The sequence below is a fragment of the Mustela lutreola genome, chromosome 16 (genome assembly GCF_030435805.1).
Source record: "Mustela lutreola isolate mMusLut2 chromosome 16, mMusLut2.pri, whole genome shotgun sequence".
NCBI lineage: Eukaryota > Metazoa > Chordata > Mammalia > Carnivora > Mustelidae > Mustela > Mustela lutreola.
The window spans coordinates 48245882-48263821 of record NC_081305.1 but is presented as its reverse complement, the minus strand read 5'-3'; the positions used below and the strand labels follow the sequence as shown (position 1 = coordinate 48263821).

The 17940-nt window shown below is 45.3% G+C and overlaps 2 long non-coding RNA genes across 2 annotated transcripts; one reads left to right on the top strand and one right to left on the bottom strand.

The window, feature by feature from the left end:
• Positions 1–9913: 9913 nt before the first annotated feature.
• LOC131818222 (uncharacterized) lies at positions 9914–11926 on the bottom strand. The gene is made up of 2 exons (XR_009348733.1): positions 11421–11926; positions 9914–11134 (listed from the first exon to the last, which is right to left on the bottom strand). It is a non-coding gene; the product is annotated as an uncharacterized LOC131818222 (long non-coding RNA).
• A 51-nt stretch (positions 11927–11977) lies between these two features.
• Positions 11978–17940, top strand: LOC131818211 (uncharacterized). Its single transcript, XR_009348717.1, has 4 exons — positions 11978–12404; positions 13182–13308; positions 14322–14442; positions 15062–17940. It is a non-coding gene; the product is annotated as an uncharacterized LOC131818211 (long non-coding RNA).

Below are 17940 nucleotides of genomic sequence, written 5' to 3'. Positions count from 1 at the left end.
TTATTAATCTTAGATTTTTATCACTTTTATTGACTATTTCAAAGAACTAGCTTTTTATATTATTGATTTTTTCTATTTCTATTCTCAATTTATTCTCTGGTCTTTGTTATTTCTTTTACCCTCAGGTTTTATTTAGCAGTGTGTAGTTTCTTGAGATCATAGATTAGCTAATTAACCTGGGTGTTTTCTTTTTCTTTTCTAATGAAAGAAGCATTTGGTTCATGACTTTCCCTCTCTGCAGTGTTGAAGTTCCATCCCACAAACTTTTCATTTGTTTTGAATTCATTTTCATTCAGTTTAAATATGTCTTAATTCCATTTGAGACTCCCTCTCTGACCCATGGATTATTTAGAAAGGTGCTCCTTGATTTCTAAGTTTTTGGAATATTTTGTTATTTTTCTGTTATTTTTAGTTTCACATGTGATCTGAGTACATGCTCTGTGTGATTTTAAAATGTTTATATTTGTTGAGGTTTGTTTTATGATCCACAAACAGGTGAGCCATAAGCAACGTTCTTGAATGTTTCATGGGTACTTGAAGAAAATATGTATTCTCCTGTTGCTGGATGGAGTGTTCTATAAATTGCAGAGTCTGCTGGTTATTGGTGTTATTCAGATTTTCTGTATCTTTACTGATTTTGTTCCTAGTGTTTCTATCAATCACTGAACAAGGAGTATCAAGATCCTCAACTAGAATTGTGGAATTGTCTCTTTCTATTCTGCTTACCTTTTGCTTTATGTGTTTGAATATTTTCCTGTTTGCTGCACATACACTTATGATGCTGTATCTTTTTCGTGTATTGACCCTTTATCATGTAACTAATATCCCTTTTTGTCCTTGTTAATTTTCATGGCTCTGAAGTATACTTTATCTGATATCGATAAAGACACTGCTGGATTTTTATTGCTATTTATATGGTTCACCTTCGTCCATCCCTTTTATTTTAACCTACCTATATTGTTATATTTGAGGTAATTTTTTTGTGGTTAACATATAGAAGCTTTTCCCCCCTACCATTTGACACTGTGTCTTTTAATTGATGTATTAGACCATTTATATTTGAAGTAGTTATTGACATATTTGGAGTAAATAATGTCATTTTTCTTCTTTGATTTTTCATTTTTCTTCTTTCTTTTTTCTTAAAGACTATTTATTTATTTGACAGAGATCACAAGTAGGCAGAGAGGCAGGCGAAGTAGGGGGAGCAGGCTCCCTGCCAAGCAGAGAGCCTGATGCGGGGCTCAATCCCAGGACCCTGAGATCATGACCTGAGCTGAAGGCAGAGGCTTAACCCACTGAGCCACACAGGCACCCCTAATTTTTCCTCTTTCTTGTTCCTGTTTTTCTGTTTTGGTTTTTGTAAGGGTGGAGAAGGGGGTTTCCTTGCCTTCTTTTTGGACCTTGGACATTTTTTAGAAATCAGTTTTGATTCATGTATAGGGTTTGGGGGGTATATTTTTTCCTTTCTTTATCTTTTTAAGTGGCTACTCTAAGTATTAAAATGTACATGTGCAATTTATCACAGTCTCCTGTCGACAGTAATTTAGCAACTTAAGTGCATTGTAGAAACCTTACTTCTGTTAGCTCCCTTTACACTCACTATTCTTTTCGTACAGTTGTCTTGGGTGTTTACTCTTCATATGTTGAAGACCATGTCAAATGATGTTATTACCTTCTTCAGTCGTCAAACATTTTTAGAAGTCTATGAGAAGAAGGGTAGTCAATTTACTTCTGTTTCTTAACCCTTTTCATTGAAATTTCAAGCCTCTTTTTGCTCTTATTTCCTTTCTGTTGGAGAACTTGCTGTAGCCATTCTTTCAGGGTAGATCTGGTGACAAATGTTCTTTGTTTTCTTTCATCTGACAATGGCTTTATTTCCTTATCTTTAAAAAAAAAAAAAGATTTTATTTATTTATTTGACAGAGAGAGAGATCACAAGCAGGCAGAGAGAGAGAAGGAAGCAGGCTCCCCGCTGAGCAGAGAGCCCGATGCGGGGCTCTATCCCAGGACCCTGAGATCATGACCTGAGCCAAAGGCAGAGGCTTAACCCACTGAGCCACCCAGGTGCCCCTGAAGGAAATGTTGATGTGATATAGGGTTCATGGTTGGCAGTTCTCTCCTAGTACTTGCAAAATGTTACGTTACTTCCTTCAGGCCTCTGTGTTTTCAGGTGAGAAATCTGCCATTTAAACCATTGTTCCCCTACAGATAATGTCCTTTCCCTCTAGCTGCTTTTTAAATGTTTGTCTTTTTTCTTTTTTTTAAAGATTTTTTTTTTAAATATTTTATTTATTTGATAGAGAACACAAGTAGGCAGAGAGGCAGGCAGAGAGAGAGAGAGAGAAGCAGGCTCTGCACTGAGCAGAGAGCCCGATGCGGGGCTCGATCCCAGGGTCCTGGGATCATGACCTGGGCCGAAGGCAGAGGCTTTAACCCGCTGAGCCACCCAGGCGCCCCTTTTTTTTTTAAGATTTTATTCATCCATTTGACAGACAGAGATCACAAGTAGGCAGAGAGGCAGGCAGAGAGAGAGAGGAGGAAGCAGGCTTTCTGCAGAGCAGAGAGCCCGACACAGGGCTCAATCCCAGGACCCTGGGATCATGACCTGAGCCGAAGGCACAGGCTTTAATCCACTTAGCCACCCAGATGCCCCTAAATGTTTATCTTTAGTTTTCAGAAATTTGATTATTCTGTGTCCTGGTGTAGAATTTTTTTGTTTATCCCGCTTGGGATGTTGTTTAGGTTTTTGAAACTGTAGGCATATCCCTTTAGCCGGTCAATTTGGGGATATTTTCAACCTTTATTTCTTCCAGTATTTTTTTAAAAAAAATTTTAATATATATTTTTTAAGATTTTATTTATTTATTTGACAGAGAGAGTGAGCCCAAGTAGTGGGAGCAGCAGGGAGAGGGAGAAACACGGGGCGGATCTCAGGACCCTGGGATAATGACCTAAGCCAAAGGCAGATGCTTAACAACTGAGCCACCCAGGCGCCTCTCTTCCAGTATGATTTTTAGATGCACCCGTTCTCCTTCCTTTCTGGAACTTGAATAACATGTTAAATCTTTCTTTTTTTTTTTTTAATTGTCCCATGGGTCCTGAGGCTCTGTTCTTTTCACATTTTTTCCCCCAGTCTGTTTTATATCTGTTCTGATTGAGTAATTTCTATCAACCTGCCTTGCGGAGGGGTCAGGGAGTGGAGTGCGGACTGCCCTCATTCTTCTGGGTGGGGTTGGAAGATTAGCTCCTCCCCTGGGCCGTCACCACACTATACCACAGGTGAAAGCGGAATACCGCCTTCCGTCACCTCCTACTGCCTTAATACTAGGTGAGGGTGTGCATTTAGCTCTCCCACCTGTACAAAGGGAAGGAGCATGTGGGGTTTTATATCATGTTGTCCAAATGTGGGGCAGAGGGGGAGGTCGGATTGAAAGTGGGCCACAAACATCGAAAGTGGAATCAGACTCTTGTCCTTTTGGTTCAGTGGTTGAATAGGAAAAACCCCAGCCTTGCTACAGGTCGAGCGCCTTGCTCGTTGCAGGGTAGGCTGCAAATGTGCTGATGATACATCACATCTCACATAGAGTGCCCCTGAAGGACACTGGTGTGGAGAAATCCTCTCTGTGGCCAGATCCCGGACAAGTACAATTGGGCATCACTTTTGCATTAGGAGAGGTGGCCTGATGTCAGGACGTATGTGTACTTGTGTAGCAAATGGCGAGTCCGGTTGTTCAGAAGCACCGAAGAATCAAGACTGGCAGATCAGTGTTAAGTTTGTATGGAACAGGAGCATGCCGTTACTAGAGGGAGTGCAAAATGAGTGGATTTATGTGTCCCCCATTAGTGCCTCCAGGCACCCACTGCAGAGGAGAAGGGAGGGAAGCAGAGTAGTCGAGGCTAGCCAGGCTCAGTCTTTGGCTTTCCCAGTCCTTGCACTCCAGAGCTATAGGTAGTGTTGGCTTCAGTAGCAGAAGCAGAGGTGTTAGGTGAGCCCCACAGCATGGCATGCCTCTTCCCCCAACTGAAATAGCCACTTCCCTTACTGAATGTCTAACGGGCCGGTTCCAAAGACCAACACTATGATCATGATGCCATACGTTCTGTAAGAGACCAACTGCCACGTGGTGGCGGATTGTTTATACCAGATCCATTCTCTTCTGGAGGGGGAAATGACTCATTCTTACTGGAACTGATGCTATCTCCGGGTATGGTATTAACTTCCCTGCCAAGAGGGCCTCTGCAGACACCATTACAACAGTGTGACTACTTGACCTGCCAACACTAGCTGGCCACTATACAGAAGATGCCATCACAGTGTAGACGAATGGATTGAGGTCGTGCAAGGCAGTTTCTGTAGCCAGCGCTGTTGATATGCCACGCTCTGTACTACCCCACTTTACCACACGTCTTATCAGAGGGTCCCCAGCAGGATGGAGCCAGACTTGCCCATGATGTCCGCCTGCTGTCTCTCCTGCGCATCCTAAGTTCTTTTCTTGGTTACACTCCCCAGACCCCAGGATTCAGCTCACAGTTTCCTGCCATAAAATATCTGAAGTAAGCAGTTCTGTTTTCACATTTTCTTTTCATTCACCAGCTGCCCCTCGTTCTCATTTTCTCACTCTCACTTGCAGATACTGCTTCATCCTCCTCTGAAAATCTCCCCCTTTAGCTCCATTTCATGGCACTTGCCATACATGGCCCTAAACCAAGAGTATTAATAAGCCCTACATTTTCTGAGCCAATTCAGGCTCTGGGGGAATTTTGGAGAAAGCCGGACCCCCATCTCTACTATCCAACAAACCTCTACCTACCCTTCATTTCTAAGTATGTTCATATTTTTCAGCATCTTAACTTTCTCTCAAGGTTCCAATTTTTATATTTACAGCTTGAACATACCTGCCCTTATTTATCATCATGGTTTCTGAACCATTTTCTTCCAGAAGCTCTTCTCTACACAGGGGAGGTCCTAGATGTTCATAAAGTAAACTAAAACATCTGGAGACTTCAACTACTCAGATGAACAGTATTTTCTGACTTTGTTATCACCATTTCCAGACTCCACTGCCCCTCACTGATTAAAGGTACTTCGAATGAAGTTTTATGTGTTTCTCTTCCAAAATCATGGCAGCCCCAGTGTGCATTTCCCCAGATTTGTGCACTGCCCACCCACTGCGGCTCTCTACAGCTTTTCCCCTGTGATGTTAATATTTTCAGCCTATACAATGATTGATATGCTAGATAGTCTCTTCTCTAAGTCTTTCACTCAAAATTTTCACCCAGTGTAAAACAAATTCAAATTTTTTATTTCTTTGTGCATATTTTCTTTACATTCCTTCTTTGTTCATTTGGACAAGCCTAGGGAAGTACCTGAAATGCATCAAATTTATCTTAAACTCAGGTGCCTGGGTGGCTCAGTTGGTTAAGCAACTGCCTTTGTCTCAGGTCACAATCCTTGAGTCCGGGATCCAGTCCCACATCAGACTCCCTGCTTAGCTTAGAGGTCTCCCACTGACCTCTCCTCTCATGCTCTCTCTCTCTCTCTTTATCAAATAAATAAAAATTTAAAAATTTATCTTAAACTTTTTATTTTAAAAAATGTATTGAAGCAAAAAAAAAAGTGTTGAAGCATAATTTCCATTCAGGAATCTTTTAAGAATATATCTTGATTAATTTTGAAAAATATGTATACAATTTTGTGACCACTATCACCATCAAGATGTAAAAATACTTGCCTCACCCCAAAATGTTCCCTCATGGAAATTCCTCTCCCAAACACCTGCCTTAGGAACCACTGACTTAGTTTTTTTAGAATGTCAAATGCATGGAATCACTTAATATGTGGTCTTTCTTTTTTTCAGGCATTTTCACTTGCATAATGATCTTGAGATTCAGTCCTGTTCCTCATATCTTCCTTGTATATAAAGCCAAGTAGTATTTTGTTTTCTGTGTGTGCTACAATTTGTCCATCCATTAACCAGTTCCTGGACAGCAATTCCAAGTTTTTGGGTATTGTGCACAAAACCATCCGGATATTTCAACAGATATTTGGAAGGAGACCTTTTAACTTGTGTAAATATGTGGGAGGAGATGGCCCTGTCCTATAGCAAGTGTGTATTTACTTTGGGAATTGGGAATTAATTGGGAAACTGCCCAATTGCTTTCCAAAGTGGCCGTGCCACTCTGCACTCCTCCAACAGCGCGTGAGAATTGTAGTTGTTGTGCGTCCTCATCAGTCTTTTTAATTGTGGCGATTTGGGCAGGCATATAGTTATTGTATTGTAGGGGTTTTTTTAGATTTTATTTATTTATTTGACATACAGAGATCACAAGTAGGCAGAGAGGCAAGCAGAGGAGAGGGAGAAGCAGGCTTCCCGCAAAGCAGAGAGCCCGATGCAAGGCTCGATCCCAGGACCCTGGGACCATGACACGAGCTGAAAGCAGAGGCTTTAACCCACTGAGACACCCAGGCGCCCCTGTATTGTAGTTTTAAGTGGCATTGCCAGAATGACTAATGATATTGAGCATCTTTTCATATGTTCATTGGTCATTCATAGATCTTTGGTTACTTGATCGAATCCTTTGCCCATTTAAAAATTTTCCCCTAACATGACTTGTAAGAATTGGTTTAGTTAATTCTGGATGCTAGTCCTCTTATCAGATGTGTGTTTTGCAAATAGTTTATCTCAATCAATGGCTTATATCTTCATTATTTTCATAGTGTCTTTCGAAGAAGAGATGTTTTTAATCTTGATGTAATCCAAAATTCATTTTCTTTTATGTGTTCTTTCTGTCTACTCTCTAATTGGAGTTTCTCTCCAACCCAAGGTTGCAAAGATTTGAATTATGCTTTCTTCTAGATATTTTATGGTCTAGACCATTTTTGAGTTAATACTTTTATGTGGTCTGAGGTAAAGATTTTATATTACTTCTAAACATTTTATAACCAACCTACTCACTTTGGGGGCATGTGCATTAGGAATGAGTGCTTTTTACACCAATATAAATATATACAAAAGTTTATAATAATTTCATGATAACCAAGAAATGGAAATAATTCAGATGACAGTCTTCTATAAGGTGCTTAATTTCTGGGGCGCCTGGGTGGCTCAGTGGGTTAAAGCCTCTGCCTTTGACTCAGGTCGTGGTCTCAGGGTCCTGGGATCGAGCCCTGCATTGGTCTGTCTACTCAGCGGGGAGTCTGCTTCCCCCACCTCTCTCTCTGCCTTCCTCTCTGCCTGCTTGTTATCTCCGTCTGTCAAATAAATAAATAAAATCTTAAAAAAAAAAAAAAGGTCGGGACGCCTGGGTGGCTCAGTTGGTTAAGCAGCTGCCTTCGGCTCAGGTCATGATCCCAGCGTCCTGGGATCGAGTCCCATATCGGGCTCCTTGCTCCGCAGGGAGCCTGCTTCTCCGTCTGACTCTGCCTTCCACTCTGTCTGCCTGTGCTCGCTCTCGCTCGCTCTCTCTGACAAATAAATAAAATCTTTAAAAAAAAAAAAAAAATTAAAAAAAAAAAAAAAAAAAAAAAAGGTGCCTAATTTCTACCTTTCATGCAGTGGAAGAAAATGGTTTCAGACTTCTGCCTTCATCCTGCAATGCTCTGAGGGGCAATGTACATTGAACACAAAGTAGTAAATTCTGCAGAATTTTATAGATGGTTTCATAACCAAGAAAACCTAATGCATGGTGATTGAGAACATAATAATGGTCATGTTCTCATAGTATTAACTGAGAGGAGGCAGATACGTGTCTGAGAAGTTACTGGGAATATTCTCTATGTATAGCTAGGGATTGCATGGGAAACACATAAAGAGTGTCCAAGCTATACTTCTATGATTTGTCCATTTAATCTCATTGAATTAAACATGTATGAAAAAGATAAATATCATAAGTAGAAATGCATTCCCCACCCCAGTAAAAAATGGAGCCTAGTGACATTAGCATGCCATGGATGAGCCTGTGAGATTGCAGATTCTATCCTTCACTTCGAAGAACACCATCCAGAATTTTGCTTTACTTATTTTCTTACTTTTCTTCATAGTTTGACACCTTAAATATGTATTTCTAATAGTGGTTATTGTACTTTTGTTGGATTTTTAAATTTATATGAATGGTATAATGCTTTGCAGATGCCTTTTTTGTATTGCCTGTTGTTATTATTGTGATTTTTAAAGGTTTTTGAGATGAATGTATGTCTGTCTCATTATCACCCTTATATACATTAAAGGGTATTCCTTTTAATGGAATTCATTAATGGCATCTCATGAGAATATGTAGGGGTATCATCATTTTTGGCACCTTGTAAAGCAAAGCTTCATGTTGAATATTGTATAAGAATTTTAAAACAAAAGTATGATTCGAATAATAGAGATTGGGCACATTCATCTATTCGACAGACAGAGATCACAAGTAGGCAGAGAGGCAGGCAGAGAAGGGGGTAAGCAGGCTCCCCACTGAACAGAGAGCCCAATGCGGGGCTCCATCCCAGGACCCCTGGATCATGACCTGAGCCAGAGGCAGAGGCCCTAACCCACTGAGCCACCCAGGTGCCCCAAAGAGGGATTTAAAAATATATATTTTATTTATTTAAGAAAGAGAGCATGAGTGAGGGGAGGGGCAGAGGGAGACAGAATCTCAAGTCAGACACTCAACTGACTGAGCCACCCAGGAGCCCCCTTTTTTTTATGGTTCTGTGTATAGTCAGCTTCATACATATTGAATTTGTGCTAAAAAGCAAACCTCCTATAGTCAGTGTCTACATTTCTGTATGTATCCTTCAGGTCAGATTTGTCCATCTTGGTGTGTGACTCTAATGGAAACTTACCAGTATTATGCCTGCTTTTCAAAAATCATAGTAAAATGTCCCACATTTACCCCTTTATTCTTAGAGTAAAAAAAATTTTTTTACATAGTTTGAATTGATGCTAAGAATTACATACAAGTTTTAGGGGCACCTGTGTAGCTCAGTCAGTTAAGCATCCGACTCCGGGTCAGGTCATGATCTCACAGTCCTGGGACTGAGCCCCATGTCCAGCTCCATGCTCAGCATGGAGTCCTTTGTCGGTCTTCCTTTCCTACCCCCCTCCCCCTGCTGTGCTCTCTCTCTCTCAAATAAACAAAATCTTAAAAAAAAAAAAAAAAAAAAAAAGAATTGTATACAAGTTTTAAAGTATGTCTTCCAGCTGTTTTCATCCTTATATCTATTTTTCCAATACAAATACAAACCTTTGTCTTATTGTCTAATAATTATTAGCTATAGGGGTGCCTGGGTGACTTAGTCGGTTAAATGTCCAACTCCTGATTTTGGCTTCATTATCTCAGGGTGGGGAGATTGAGCTGAGGGCTGAGTCCGCTTGGAACTCTCTGCTTCTCCCTCTGCCCCACCCCCTCACCCCACTTCCATCCCCACCCCCATCCCTGCTGGCTCTCTCTCTCAAATATATAAATAAAATCTTTAAAAAGTTATATATTTCTCTAACTTTTATTTCATCAATTTCTGTAACATCATATCTTAGAAGTATGGGTTATAAACTGATTATTGTGGGATGTTTTTCAACCCACCAAAAATAACTGACTACTAATTCAAGCATTTATTCCTCATGTCCTGTGCTGGCTGGGATATTTGGGTTCAAATGCATCTTCCTGTTTTGTTCTTATCTTTGCTTCAGTTCTGTTTCTTACACTTTCCTTTAAAAATTTGTATAGACTATTTGCTTTCTAAACATTGCTTTTAGTTGGGAATGTATGTGGCCCTATTTTATTAATGTTTAAGGTAAAAATTGTAAGACACGTCTAACACAACAGAATATAGTGTTAATACCTTTACCCTTTTCTTGCACAATATAAGGGGAATTATTGAGAATTGCATGGCAATTCTATCATTCAGTTCAACAAGGAGATACCGTTCATGTGCTTTATAGATAGCAAATAATTTTATTAATCCACAGATGCATCTCTCTTGGATCTTCATTCCTTCTGTCAGTGCAGACCTTTTACCAGGGATCACTTTCCTTTGACTTTAAACTTCAGGATTCATTTTGTATGGCTTAGGTTTCTATTATATTTTTCATTTTTGGCCTCATATTGTCTTATTTCCTGCTCTTTCTTCAAAAATACTGTTTTGTGGAGTATCGAAATCTTTGTGGACGATTGTTTTTTGGCACCTTCACTGTGTTGTTCAATGTGTTCTTGACCCACTGTAAACCGGAAACGAGTGGAAGCAACTTACTTTGTGTTGATAGTTTCCTGTTGTTAAAGACTAGTATTTGAATGACACACTAGAGATTGTAACTGTGAGATGGGCTCAGGAATTAGATGGGGTTTGAGTTGTTGGAACAAAAAAAAAGTGACAGTGTAGAATCCATAGGAGAAATAATAGAATACATATCTGATGACCAAATTGACGGATTGTGACCTACGGTGGCTGGATGCTTACCAATCGCATTTTCCCTGTTTGGACTCCCGGGAGGACAGCATGTCTCAGCTCTTCTTACACTTATTTTGAGACCATGTGAATGAGCCGAGGCCAGTTGGATATAGGCAGAAGTGATGGTGAAATTGTGTCTTAACTGTTCTCACGTTTGTGCACAATTCTGGGGATATCCTCAGTGGTTCTAGATTTCACACCACCCAGGATTTTGTACTCCTTTGGGGGCTTGCAAGTTCAGAGGGGTGGGCTGACGGTGACAGTGTTTTTTTGTTTTTTGTTTTTTAAGATTTTTATTTACTAATTTGAGAAACAGCATGAGAGGAAAGAAGGTCAGAGGGAGAAGCAGACTCCCTGTGCAGCTGGGAGCCCAATGGGGGACTCCATCCCCAGGCTCCGGGGTCATGACCTGAGCCACCCAGGCGCCCGGTGACAGTGTTTTGATAAAGACAGGGCATCATGACCGAAAGCCTCCGAGCTTCATGATCACATATTTGCCCTAAGCAATCAGAAGGGCAGGATGAAGGTCAGATGGGAGACGCAGGGCCGGGCTACTGTGAACTAGACAAGAGGTCCCTTCAGCTCCACCGTCAGCTCGACCCTGACAGCCGCTGGTCCTGACAAGCCGAGATCTGAGTCCTGGGGCCTGTCATAACGCCTGTGTTGGGCAGCTTGTCTCTCTGTAGTTGAAGACGCTCTCCTGCCACGCTGTTTAAGAAACCACTAAATAGGGGCGCCTGGGTGGCTCAGTGGGTTAAGCCGCTGCCTTCGGCTCAGGTCATGATCTCAGGGTCCTGGGATCGAGTCCCACATCGGGCTCTCTGCTCAGCAGGGAGCCTGCTTCCTCCTCTCTCTGACTGCCTCTCTGCCTACTTGTGATCTCTCTCTGTCAAATAAATAAATAAAATCTTTAAAAAAAAAAAAAAAAAAAGAAACCACTAAATAAATCAACTAGTTCAAATCCGTGCTTATATGTGAAAATTTTAACCAATACCTGTGAGGCTCCTTTCCGGTCAAGAAGTTGTCGTATTTTGTTAGATAAACAACGCCCAGGATCCCGCAAAGAGCCAGCGCGACTTGGCCTCCCGCAGCCGGGCTAGATACAGCTAACAGCGAGTGACCTAACGGGAACTAACCGCGTGAGGGGCACGTTAAATCCCGCGAGGGACTTCGTTCCCGTCCGAGTCACGCAGAGCCCGGGTTCCCAACCTGGGACTGGCAGCGGGGCCCTGCGACCGGCTGTGCCCGCCCCGCAGTCTCCCGCGCACCGGGGCTGGCTGGCTGCAGACGTCCTCCGCTCCCGCGCCGCCTGGCTTCGGGGCGGGGGGGGGGGGGCTTCGCCCCTCGCCCACGGGACTGCGGACGCTTCTCTGCACCGGGGAGCCTGGGCTCTGTTCTCCCGGTTGGCCTGTCGTAGTCCCGAGGACTGCACCCGCCCCTAATCCACAGTGCCCAGAAGCCTGGGCTCTGAGCTTCCGCCCCGAGCGCCCCACCGCAGACCGCCCGGGGACGCTTCCTGCGCGAGGGGCGGAACTTCCTGCCGCGCCGCAGGGGCGCATCCCTGACTGAGCCGCGGCTGGTGGCGCCACGACCGCGTGGACGGGAGCGCGCGCCAGAGCACTCCGGACCGCGCCGGGCGGGGGAGTGACGTGGCGGGGACCGCCTCCGCGCCCTGAGCCAGCCGTGACGCCCGGCGTCCGTCCCCTCTCCCCGAGACTGTGGCCGGCTTGTAGGACGGGCGACGCAGGCGCCGCTCCTCCTCCGAAGTCCCCGCTCTCCGTCGCCCAGGCCCCGGGAGGCGGCGGCCCGGCCCCTGTGAGCCTCTCACAGCATCTGAGAGCGCGGTTCGGGCCGCCACACGCCACCCCGCCCAAGCTGAGCCCTTGGGACCCACCTGGTCTCCCGCCTCTCGGGCCCTGCTCAGCCTACCCGGACCCCTGGCGTGGCAGGGGCGGCAGCACGGATGAATCCCGCGCAGGTGAGTGGAGCGTCGTCACGGGCCTCCCCCCACGCGCCCCTTAGTCTCTCACCCTCACGAGCGCCGCTCCTCCTCATGGCCGGTGGGAGGGCGGGGTTCGATTTAATCTCGCCTTTTCTCGGCCGTGGAGGCCCTGGGGGAGGTCGCTTCTGGCGCAGGTGAGATAACTTGGGGATGTACCCATTGCCGGCGGCCGGTGGAGTAACACTCGGAAGGGGGACCGAGGCACGGGCGCGGGCATGGGCCAGTACTGGGAGCGAGATTGAGCTGGGAGAGAGCAAGGTCTGCAGTGGGTCCGACGGGAACAGAGGGCAGGGGAAGGGCAGCCCCGCACGCTGGGCCTTTCTTCTGAAAGTCTAGAGCTGAGGACCAAGGTGGTTTGACACAGATTTCCCTCAGCAGCTTCCCCTGGCCACAGAGTGGAGGCTCGGGAGGATGCGAACTGAGAGCATTAAGGCCCTAGTGCTGAGAGCTTCCGGGAGAAGGCGAAGCCCAGTGTGGTTGTGTCTGGGAGGCAAGGTGTGGAGGACGGCCAGAGAGTTGGTGCCCTTCCTGCAGATCCACAGGTTACATGGTATCTGTCTGACCACCTGCCTGGCTCTGGGCTGCTCACAGTGATCAAAGAGACAGGAGGGCAGAGCAGGCACTGGTGGCGCCAAAGCCTGCTATCTCGTGTGAGGTGGGAGGCCAAGAGGAGAGGCACCAGGGGTGGTTGTGTGAGTGGATCAACTGGGGGCCCCTGCTACCTGTGAGCTCAACTGTCCCCCCTTGTGACAGGGCTGTGTGACCTTCGAGGATGTGTTCGTGTACTTCTCCCGGGAGGAGTGGGAGCTCCTTGAGGAAGCCCAGAGACTCCTGTATCGTGATGTGATGCTGGAGAACTTCGCACTTGTGTCCTCACTGGGTAAGGCCCTGCTTTAGTTACCTGTTGCTACGTGACAAATTATCCCAAAGCTTAGTGGAGTGAAGACAAACACTTACTGTCTCACGGTTTCTGTGGGTCAAGAATCAGGCATATCTTATTCAGGTACCTTTAGCTCAAGGTCTTTCATAACCTTGAGACAAGCTGTCCACGTTTGCTCTCTCATGGGAAGGCTCAGCTGGAGGTCAATCTCTTTTCAAGGTCATGCACCTGTGCAGAAGGCTATTGGACTAAATAGTCATTTGCTTGCTGGCTTTTGGCCAGAGCCTTCCCTCAGGCTCTTGCCATGTGTCTTCTCCATAAGCAGATCACAACAAAGCAGCTGATTTCCACGAGCACGAGGAAGAGACAGCACCCAACGTAGAGGCTGGTGTTTTCATAATCTGTTCTCAGAAGTGACATCCTGTCATTTGGGCCGTATTCTTTTCATTAAAAAGGAGTTTTCAGTTCAGTCCACATTCAAGAACATGGACAGGCGGGGATAGTATGATTGCCAGTTTCCTGGGCTGAATTTTGTTCTTCCCTTTCTTCCTCAAAGGGTAGCTCTCAGTCTTACAGTACTGTCATGGCACGACTGACCATTTTCCTTGGCTCCCTGGGGTAGGTGGTGTGGGTCCAGGGGCTGGGCAGTGGGCACTGGCTCCTGTTCTGCTGCAGCCCCAATCTCTCCTGTCCCAAAGCTTTCAAATGAAGAGTTTGGGGGTCAGGCGTCTTGCGATCTGCCCAGCGGATCCCAGATGGCCTGGCCACACCTCGACTGGGTGTCCAAACACCTCCTCTCTGCCTACATTTTTACCCCTTCTTCTAATTGACTTTTTCTGGGGCCTGACTGTGCCAGGAATTGCAGGCACTGACATGGTCATACCTCGTGAAGAACAGTGAGCTGTTCCTACAAGACGCTTTTCCAAGATTCTTTTTTAAATATTTAATCTTCTTTTTGGAGAACGTTGCCCTGGGGTGCTGCCAGCCAGTCAGCGGCTCTTCTTTCCTTTTAGGACTTGCCGTTTCCAGGCCCCACGTAGTTACCCAGCTGGAGCCGGAGGGGAGCCCAGGGTGCCTGAGAAGGTAAACACAGCTATAGCTACAGCAAAGAAGACTTGGAGGAACCTGGGCCTGGTGAGTGGAAGCTGAAGGAATGGTCGCATTGGGGCTGGTTTCACGTTATACCAGCAGCCCGTGCTGTGTCTCCTGGTATTCAGACGCTGGTACCTGTGGCTGACCTCCCTCCTTTTCCTTCCCCATCTGGATGCTCTGCCCACTGTCCTTGTACTCTGATCTCAGGTACCTGTTAGTCCCTTCCCTCTGCCCCCCATCTTCTCTTGGTACTCTGCAGCATTGGGTTTCATTTAACACTGTCATGAGTTGTACTCACATCCTTCAATTTTCCTTGAAAACGAAGTATTCCATTCCAGCCAGATTTTTCTGGCCCTGGACAGACCCTTTTGCACAGCACTTATCTACCACAAGGCCTTGTTGGGAGATCATTGGCCAGAGGAGTGATTTGGAGACCCTGCCCCTCCTTGTACTGTACTCCGCCCTTGTACCCTCTTCCTGTGAGGTCTCTGTCATTCCCTGACCTGTAGAGGCCTGCAGCCTTCCCTTCCTGATCCTGATGCTAGCTCCCATGTTATGCTGTCCCATGGACTCCTTCCTGGTTGTATCAGACACACATGTGTCATGGCCTGCCACTTGCCACCCATTAAACATGCACTTCCCCACCTTTATCTTTCTTCAGGTTGATGGCATGGTGTGAGGGATGAGGCTGCACCTTCTGAGCAGGGTGTTTCTGTGAGTGTCACAGATGGGAACTCCCAAGGCAGGTCCTTCCACCCAAAAGGCTCATCCCTGTGACATGTGTGACCCGGTCTTGAAAGACATCTTTGCACCCGGCTGAGCCACAGGAAACACCATCTGAGCAGTACCCAAACACCGCCATGTGCATCACTGTGGGAGAGACTCCTGGGGTAGTATAAACCTTGACCAGATGCAGAGGCCGCAGAGTGGAGAGAATTTCTTCAGAAAGGAAAGGAGCCAGGCCTGATTTGTGAAGATCTACAGATCCCAGGTGTTGGAGAAGGCCTTTACTTGCAGGGAGGGTTGGAAAAACTTTGTGGTCAGTTCTGGACTTACCAGCTGCAGGCCCCTAGCAGTGGGGAGAAACCACACAGAGGCCCTCAGTGTGGGGAGGCCTTTTGTGTATCAGATTTCCTTTAGGTAAGAGACCATAATCTGAGACCATAAAGCCTTCCACTTGTTAGGAGGCAACCTCGCTCCTGGGTTGGTTGACTCAGAGCATCTCAAGGGACTCTTGGCTGTGGTGAACCTGGGAACAACAAGGGCCATTGGAGATTCAGGAAAGGCTCCTGAGCCTGGGACACTTTCCCACAAGGAGAGTCCTCCCAGGAAGGTGAGCTCTGAGCACATGGGTGTGGGAACTGCTAATCTGCCTTCAACACTTTCATGGGAGTGAGTCTCTTGGGGAGGGTGCTTTCTGTGAACCACTCACCCCACAGAAAGCTTCCATGGTCTATGGGCAGAACTCGTACAAGTGGAAGTTTAACAAATATTGGCGTGGTTGTTCGACATCAGCAGATCATGCTGAAGGGAAGCCTGTGACCACGGTAAATGTGAGAAAGCCTTTCTTGAGAGGGCAGGCCTAGGTCAGCATGGGAGGATTTGCACTGAGTGAAGCCAGGGGAGTACTTCCAAGTGTGGGAAGGCCTCCAGCTGCAGGTCAGACCTGCAGCACAGTGGACTCACACTGGGAAAGGCGTTGTGAATGCAAGGAATGCAGGAAAGTGGGGGATGGCTCTGCTTTTGTCCAAAATAACTTCCCCCGTCCGAGAGAGTCTCTTCAAGTACAGAATATGTGGGCTAAGCCTTTTGTGTCAGCTGTTTTCTCACTCATCATGTAAGGGTTCCCCCAGGAGAGAAGGCTTGAGGGCAGTGAGGTGGGAAGGCCTTCATTCACCATTTTTATTCCTGGCATTAAGAGCATCTGTGCTGGGGGAGAATCCTTTGAGTATAAAGATCAGAGAGCCTTTTGTGACCGCTCTTCCCTAGCTTGGCACGAGGAGTCACAGTGGAGAAAACCTCATGGATACAGCAACTGTGGACACACTCTCCGCCTTCATTCATCCCTCACCTGCCCCTGAAGTATTCTTATTAGGGAGAAACCCTGTGAGTGGAAGAGATGTGGGAAGGCCTTTTGCAGGTGGACTTAGCTCAGTCAACAGCTGAGAACTCATACTGGGAAGAATGTAACTCCTGAGGAAAATGTTTGCCTGAGGAAACATCTCACTTGGCAGCTGAGAAGTTATACCAAAGAGAAATCCTGTAAGTGTCATCGTTGTGAGAAAATCTTCCGAAACAGATCGTCGCTTACTGTCTTCGAAAGGGTCCTGTTGGAAGTTGACTCTGCAAGGACCTTACTCTCCAAATGAGAAAGGAGAAAGCTAGTGGAAAAAGAAGAGAAAACTTGTGGTTATGGTGCAGTTAACAAAACCTTGAGCTAGCACTCAGTATGTGCTGAGAAGCAATCATGGAAGATTATTTAAAAAAGAGAGAAGGCATAGGAGGAGGAAGGAAAGAAGTAGACGTGACAGAAGAAGGACTACTTTCTTGGTTTATTTCCAGTGTCCCAGGCAAACTCACGACAGTTTGTTTTCAGTTATTTCTGTTTGGGGTGGCAGGTAGGCGCAAGGGGGCCTCATCCCTTTCAACCGGCCTGCACACAGTCACTTCCTTTCTATGTCAGGAGAGCTGGGCACTTGATAGCCTCTGCGGGTATTTACCCAAATCCTTCTTTGTTAAAAAAACACTGACTTAACCAGTCAGGGTCGTAAGTCTTTGTGATAAATGTGAAGTCGATTGATGAAGCACTCAAAATTTAAAAGAAGTTAGAACACTAAAAATATTGTCACCTAAAGTCATTTCATATCTAAGGAGCTAAGTTCATAGATATGAATGGGTATATTTTTTTGCACCATTTTAAGACCATTTAAGGCTTCAGTTATTCATTCACTAATTTTTTCTTCATTGAGATATGATTGACATATAACCCCGTGCGAGTTTAAGGTGTACAGCATTGAGCTGATGAATTTACACTCTAGTATGATTGCCATTATAGCACTAGCACCTGTATCCTCGTGGTATCCAGTGTTCCTCATGGTAGGAACAGTTAAGATCTAGTCTCTTGTCCAGTTCAATGTTTGTAATACAGTTTTGTTTCTTCCCCGTGCTGTATATTATATCTTCAGGATTTATTTATCTACCAGTTGCAAGTAGAAATCCTTAACATCCCCCCACCCAAGCCTTTGGTAACCATCATTCCACTCTCGAATTTGAGTTTGGTTTTTTGTTTTGCTCTTAAGATTCCACATATAAAAATATATAGTATTTGTCTTTTTGCGTTTGACTTACCTCACTTAGCATAATTTCCTTAAGGACTATCCATATTGTCGCAAATTACAGCATTTCCTTTTTTCTCGTGACTGAATAATAGTCCATTGTGTATAGACCGCGTCTTCTCCCTTGATAGACACTTCTGTTGTTACCACATCGTATCTCTTGTGTACGTTGCTTCAAATAAACCTGGAGTGTGCATACCTCTGA